Raw genomic sequence first — 8,045 nt, 5'->3', positions numbered from 1 at the left:
AAGATACAAGATTGAAAACTTCGTCTCATGTCCGGATGGGACTCTACTTAGCGTGGAAGGGTCTCACGTCCACCTCATCATACACTAGTAGAAAAAGGGTCAAACGTGAAGCACATTAGTGCCGGTTTGAATTTGAGCCGGCACTAATGGTACCATTAGTGCCGGTTCGAACGACTATGCATTAATGCCGGTTCGTGTTGAACCTTTAGTACCGGTTCGTGCCACGAACCGGTACTAAAGGGGTGATGGCAGGCTGGCGTCAGGCTGGGGACCCACGATCACCTTTAGTACCGGTTCGTGGCACAAACCGGTACTAAAGGGCTAACCTTTAGTACCGGTTTGTGCCACGAACCGGTACTAAAGGGGTCTGACCTATAGTACCGGTTTGTGACACAAACCGGCACTATAGGGCAATTTTCAAACTCTACCCCCCCCCCGTGTGTCGCCATTTCAGTTCTGAAAAAATCAAAAGAAAATGATAAAAACTTCAAAAAATAAAATCCTTCGAGAGGTAGTTATATTACTACATCTACTAGTTAGGAAAATTTGAAAACTTAAATTTGGACATGTTTTGCAAAAAGTGTAGGGAAAATGTAAAACGGCTATAACTTTTGCATACGATGTCGGAAAAAACGTATAATATATTAAAAAATTCAGCACGAAAATCCGCATCCGATGGAGACCGCCTACGGCCTGTTTGCATTTTTTTAGAATCCTCAAATTCCAAAAGGAAAAAAGATATGGTCAAATTTAAGTTTTTTTAATTTTTTTTGTTAAATCTGGTCAAACTACTTATTCAAGAAGTATTAATGTTACTACATAATTATTCAAGAATATTAGTGTTACTAAATAATTATTTCAATTTTTTGAATTTTGGTCAAATCTGGTCAAACTGTGGTCAAACTATGGTCAAACTGTGGTCAAACTATGGTCAAACTTATTCAAGAAATATTAGTGTTACTAAATAATTACTGTTTTTTAGAATAATAGTTTCAAACTCAAACAGTGAAATGTCTGACTTCATGCTCAAGCTAAACTCCTGAGGGTTAATAGGATTGGCATCTTACTATTGTCAGGAAAACAACAAGTGCAGACTTGGAAACGAAGGAGAATAGAACCCGAAAGTTAAGCGTGCTCGGGCTGGAGTAGTGAGAGGGATGGGTGACCGGTCGGGAAGTTAGATGATTTGGAATGAGTGATCCACACTTGAGCAGTTAAGAGAGGTGATTAGAGACTAAATCACCAAATAATTCATAAAAATTAAAAATCAAAAAAAAATTCCAAAATTTTCAAAAAAAAAATTCAAAAAAAAACCTTTAGTACCGGTTGGCAACACTACCAACCGGTACTAAAGGTCCCCCATACCAGGGCGCGAGCTCACGCCACGTGGTGGCACTTTAGCGCCGGTTCGTGCCGAACCGGTACTAAAGGGGGGGGGGGGCCTTTAGTGCCCACCAATTAGTGCCGGTTATGGAACCGGCACTAAAGGCCCTTACGAACCGGTTTTAAAGCTCCATTTTCTACTAGTGATATGACGTATACATGGTGGACACACCAAAAGAAGACAACGACAAGGAACAGAAGGACGCAACGAAGGCTTGTTCCCTCGAGAAGCAGTCAAAGCGGCGGCGTAAGCGCCGCCCCAAATCCCGCCTCGGCAGAAATAACGATCATACAGACCCAGCGTTGGAGCAGGGCGAACCACCGCCGGACCACGGCAATACGGAGAATCAAACCGAACAAACCAATTCTGTCAAAGATAATAGTCCGGACGGCATAACGCCGGACAGGCACCCGGAGCAGCAGAATGCCCGTCAAAGGCTTGTTGCCACCGCGAGGAGTCTGAAAAAGCAGAAGCAAAGGCTCAAGGCTATGCAGGACACACTTCAAATCAGAGGGAGTAAAGTACTCAACACAGCAGCGAAGTACGGCGGCAATCGCCCCACCAAGAGCTACCCAAAGCGGAAGTTGCTACCTGAATTCGATGAGGAGGCCTTAGACCCCCCACAACCAAAAATTAAAACAGCCATTTGGCCGGACAGACGACCTCACGGCCAACATAAAGCGGCAAGCAACGCCGCACATAAGCCAATACGCGGCCTACGCGAGGGCTCGCATCAAAAGGACGGCGAAACCAGATCCATCTATGGACCACGCAAGCGTGCTCCAGCATACGATGCAACACAACAAACATCCGAACAACGCGGTACACCCAGATATAGGGGTGCCGCACACCCCCTATGTTTCACCGATGAGGTGCTGGACCATGAATTTCTAGAGGGATTCAAACCCGTAAACATAGAGGCATACGATGGAACAACAGACCCTGGGGTCTGGATTGAGGACTATATCCTCCATATCCACATGGCTCGGGGAGATGATCTCCACGCCATTAAGTATTTACCCCTCAAACTCAAAGGGCCAGCTCGGCACTGGCTTAAGAGCCTCCCCGAAAGCTCCATTGGAAGTTGGGAAGAGCTCGAAGACGCCTTTCGGGCAAATTTTCAGGGGACTTATGTCCGACCTCCGGGCGCGGATGATTTGAGTCATATAACTCAGCAGCCCGGAGAGTCAGCCCGAAAGCTTTGCAACAGGTTTCTTACTAAAAAGAACCAAATTGTCGACTGTCCGGAGGCCGAAGCTTTAGCAGCTTTTAAGCATAGCGTCCGTGACGAATGGTTTGCCAGACACCTCGGCCAAGAAAATCCGAGAACAATGGCAGCATTAACAAGCCCCATGACCCGCCTTTGCGCGGGTGAGGATAGCTGGCTAGCCAGATGCAGCACCAGAGACCCCAGTACATCCGAAGTTAGAGATGGAAACGGGAAATCACGGCGCAACAGCAATAACAAACGCCGGAATAAAGAAGACATCACGAAGAGCACGACAGTAAACGCCAGATTCAAAAGCCCTTGGCCAGGTTAGCAAAAGCCGCCCTCTAAAGGCGCCAGAGACGAACTGTCCAGCCTAAACAAAATTCTGGACCAAATATGTCAGATCCATAGCACCCTTGGTAAACCCGCTAATCATACCCACAGAGAATGTTGGGTCTTCAAGCAATCCGGCAAGCTCAACGCTGTACACAAGGGGGAGGATACACCAAGCGAAGACGAGGATGAGCCTCTCAAGCAAGACACTGGGAACAAAAGAAATTTCCACCATAAGTCAAAACAGTAAACGTGTTACACGTGATCAAGGGGAGAAAAAAACGACACTCCCAGAAAAATATGCCCAAGGGCCTATCAGCGCGAAGTCCTGCCACTGGTCATCTCAACCGATCACTTTCGACCATCTTGATTACTTAGCAAGTATCCGGCGTGCAGGATGGGCTGCCCTGGTATTAGACCCAATAACTGATGGATACCACTTCACACGAGTCCTGATGGACGGTGGCTGCAGTCTAAACCTGATATACCAGGATACAATCCACGAAATGGGGATAGACCCAACGAAAATTTGCCATAGCAATACTACCTTTAAAGGAGTAACGCCAGGCCTAGGGGCTCATTGCACGGGCTCCCTGCTACTAAAGGTTATATTAGGCTTCCCCGATAACTTTCGTAGCGAACATTTAACCTTCCACATCACTCCGTTCCAAAGTGGCTATCAAGCACTACATGGACGCGAAGCTTTCGCTCGCTTTAATGCAATACCACACTACGCTTCCCTCACACTCAAGATGCCCGGCCCACGTGGCATCATTACAGTGAACGGAAGTATTAAGCGATCTTTGCGCGCCGAAGAGAATGCGATTGCCTTGGCAGCCGCACACTAAAAACGGCCTCACCAACTAAAGCATTTGATAGGTCGTCAAGACCACGGACGCGGTTAGACGAGTCCGACGCTGCTATATGCAATTTGCACCGGATTAATGGACACACCCCTATTACAAATACAAGGGGCCCAACGCGCGCAGACAAGTGGCATTTAATAGTCATTTCTAGTTATCTCCTCCTTTGTAACCGACCTTGTGTAACCCTAACCCTCTCCGGTGTCTATATAAACCGAAAGGTTTTAGTCCGTAGGACAACAACCACAACATACAATCATACCATAGGCTAGCTTCTAGGGTTTAGCCTCTCCGATCTCGTGGTAGATCTACTCTTGCACTACCCATATCATCAATATCAATCAAGCAGGACGTAGGGTTTTACCTCCATCAGGAGGGCCCGAACCTGGGTAAAACATTGTGTCCTCTGCCTCCTGTTACCATCCGTCCTAGACGCACAATTCGGGACCCCCTACCCGAGATCCGCCGGTTTTGACACCGACATTGGTGCTTTCATTGAGAGTTCCGCTGTGTCGTCGCCGTTAGGCTTGATGGCTCCTACTATCATCGATAGCGATGCGGTCCAGGGTGAGACTTTTCTCCCTAGAGAGATCTTCGTATTCGGCGGCTTTGCACTGCGGGCTAATTCGCTTGGCCATCTGGAGCAGATTGAAAGCTACGCCCCTGGCCATCAGGTGAGATTTGGAAGCTTAAACTACACGGCCGATATCCGTGGAGATTTGATCTTTGACGGATTCAAGCATCTGCCTTGTGCGCCACGCGGTCACGATGAGCATGACTTAGCTCTCCCATTGGACAGTGTTAAGGAGATCGCACCGGCAGCCGCTCCGACCCTCAATTCGGAGCCAGTCGCGCCTTCCGCGGACGGGTGGATGGACCCCACCACGAAGGCCTTACCCTCAGCGGTGATCGAGCCGAACATCGACCTTGCCTTGCACGAGAGCCGTGTTGTAAACTACCGGATCCTTCTCCGGCCACGGACTCCGAACCGCCTGCGCCCGTTCCTATCGAATCCGATTGGGCACTGATCATGGAGTTTACCTCCGCGGATATTTTTCAGCACTCGCCCTTTGGCAACATACTGAACTCATTAAGGTCTCTCTTCTTGTCAGGAGAATCCTGGCCGAACTATGTCCGGCAAGATCGGGATGCGGATGATGAAGAAATTCGACGCCCACCCACCACCCACTTAATAGCCACTGTCGATGACTCAACCGACATGCTCGACTTCGACTCCGAAGATATCGACGGTATGGACGACGATGCGGGAGGCGAAGAGGAACCACCGCCCACAGGGCGCTAGACGTCCACCTCATCATATGACGTATACATGGTGGACACACCAAAAGAAGACGACGACGAGGAATGGAAGGACGCAACGAAGGCTTGTTCCCTTGAGAAGCAGACAAAGCGGCGGCGTAAGCGCCGCCCCAAATCCTGCCTCGGCAGAAATAACGATCATACAGACCCAGCGTTGGAGCAGGGCGAACCACCGCCGGACATGGCAATACGAAGAATCAAACCGAACAAACCAAGTCTGTCAAAGATAATAGTCTGGACGACATAACGCCGGACAGGCACCCGGAGCAGCAGAATGCCCGTCAAAGGCTTGTTGCCACCGCGAGGAGTCTGAAAAAGCAGAAGCAAAGGCTCAAGGCTGCGCAGGACACACACCAAATCAGAGGGAGTAAAGTACTCAACACAGCAGCGAAATACGGCGGCAATCGCCCCACCAAGAGCTACCCAAAGCGGAAGTTGCTACCTGAATTCGATGAGGAGTCCTTAGACCCCCCACAACCAAAAATTAAAACAGCCATTTGGCCGGATAGACGACCTCACGACCAACATAAAGCGGCTAGCAACGCCGCACATAAGCCAATACGCGGTCTACGCGAGGGCTCGCATCAAAAGGACGGCGAAACCAGATCCATCTATGGACCACGCAAGCGTGCTCCAGCATACGATGCAACACAACAAACTTCCGAACAACGCGGTACACCCAGATATAGGGGTGCCGCACACCCCCTATGTTTCACCGATGAGGTGCTGGACCATGAATTTCCAGAGGGATTCAAACCCGTAAACATAGAGGCATACGATGGAACAACGACCCTGGGGTCTGGATTGAGGACTATATCCTCCATATCCACATGGCTCGAGGAGATGATCTCCATGCCATTAAGTATTTACCCCTCAGACTCAAAGGGCCAGCTCGGCACTGGCTTAAGAGCCTCCCCGAAAGCTCCATTGCAAGTTGGGAAGAGCTCGAAGACGCCTTTCGGGAAAATTTTCAAGGGACTTATGTCCGACCTCCGGACGCGGATGATTTGAGTCATATAACTCAGCAGCCCGGAGAGTCAGCCCAAAAGCTTTGGAATAGGTTTCTTACTAAAAAGAACCAAATTGTCGACTGTCCGGACGCCGAAGCCTTGGCAGCTTTTAAGCATAGGTCCGTGACGAATGGCTTGCCAGACACCTCGGCCAAGAAAAGCTGAGAACAATGGCAGCATTAACAAGCCTCATGACCTGCTTTTGCGCGGGTGAGGATAGCTGGCTAGCCAGATGCAGCACCAGCGACCCCAGTACATCCGAAGTTAGAGATGGAAACGGGAAATCACGGCGCAACAGCAATAACAAACGCCGGAATAAAGAAGATAGCACGAAGAGCACGGCAGTAAACGTTGGAATCAAAAGCTCTCGGCCAGGTTAGCAAAAGCCGCCCTCTAAAGGCGCCAGAGACGAACTGTCCAGCCTAAACAAAATTCTGGATCAAATATGTCAGATCCATAGCACCCCTGGTAAACCCGCTAATCATACCCATAGAGAATGTTGGGTCTTCAAGCAGTTCGGCAAGCTCAACGCCGTACACAAGGGGGAGGATACACCAAGCGAAGACGAGGATGAGCCTCTCAAGCAAGACACTGGGGAACAAAAGAAATTTCCACCAGAAGTCAAAACAGTAAATGTGTTACACGTGATCAAGGGGAGAAACAAAACGGCACTCCCAGAAAAATATGCCCAAGGGCCTATCACCGCGGAGTCCTGCCACTGGTCGTCTGAACCGATCACTTTCGACCATCGTGATTACTCAGCAACTATCCGGCGTGTAGGATGGGCTGCCTTGGTATTAGACCCAATAATTGACGGATACCACTTCACACGAGTCCTGATGGACGGTGGCGGCAGTCTAAACCTAATATACCAGGATAGAATCCGCGAAATCGGGATAGACCCAACGAAAATTTGCAATAGCAACACTACCTTTAAAGGAGTAACCCCAGGCCCAGGGGCTCATTGCACGGGCTCCCTGCTACTAAAGGTTATATTCGGCTTCCCCGATAACTTCCGTAGCGAACGTTTAACCTTCCACATCGCTCCGGTCCAAAGTGGCTATCAAGCACTACTTGGACCCGAAGCTTTCGCTCGCTTTAATGCAATACCGCACTACGCTTCCCTCACACTCAAGATGCCCGGCCCACGTGGCATCATTACAGTGAACGGAAGTATTAAGCGATCATTGCGCGCCGAAGAGAATGCGACTGCCTTGGTAGCCACACACTAAAAACGGACTCACCAACTAAAGTATTTGATAGGTCGTCAAGACCACAAACGCGGTTAAACGAGTCCGACGCTGCTATATGTAATTTGTACCGAATTAATGGCCACACCCCTATTACAAATACAAGGGGCCCAACACGCGCAGACAAGTGGCAATTTATACTCATTTCTAGTTATACATGGTTTCTTTAAAAACTATCTCTCTGCACGACAACTTTTTCACCTAAATTCCTCTCTTTTACAGATGACCATCGTGCTACACCCGTCCAGGATACGGCACAGCGGAGACACAGGCGCAGACGTGCAGCAGGGATCCGTTCCAAGGATTCTTTTTAGATTAAGACCCTACGTAAACCTTTTTTACTGTCTCTTGTTGATACACATCCATCGAATTCTCAGCACAATTGAGAAGGATGCTGACGTCTTGGCATGTGGCCACGTCAGAATAATGCACGTACCTGGACACAAGGGGCTTCTTACAAAGGGCACTATTTAGGCCCGGTTTATACCATAAAGACCAAACACCTTAGGGAGTGTTCGGCGTCGCGAGTTTGGCCTTATATGCATTAGCTCTGAATCATTGTCTTTGGTCAAATGTTGGGTTTGCCCGGCTCCTGTGTTTTGGTGCCTTACGTTCTGCTTTATTGGCTAAGGCAGCACCAGGAGAACTACTGCGATTGTGCCCTAGTTCATCCGG

The sequence above is a fragment of the Triticum urartu genome, chromosome 5, assembly GCF_003073215.2.
Source record: "Triticum urartu cultivar G1812 chromosome 5, Tu2.1, whole genome shotgun sequence".
Classification (NCBI taxonomy): domain Eukaryota; kingdom Viridiplantae; phylum Streptophyta; class Magnoliopsida; order Poales; family Poaceae; genus Triticum; species Triticum urartu.
This window is presented reverse-complemented; position numbering follows the sequence as displayed.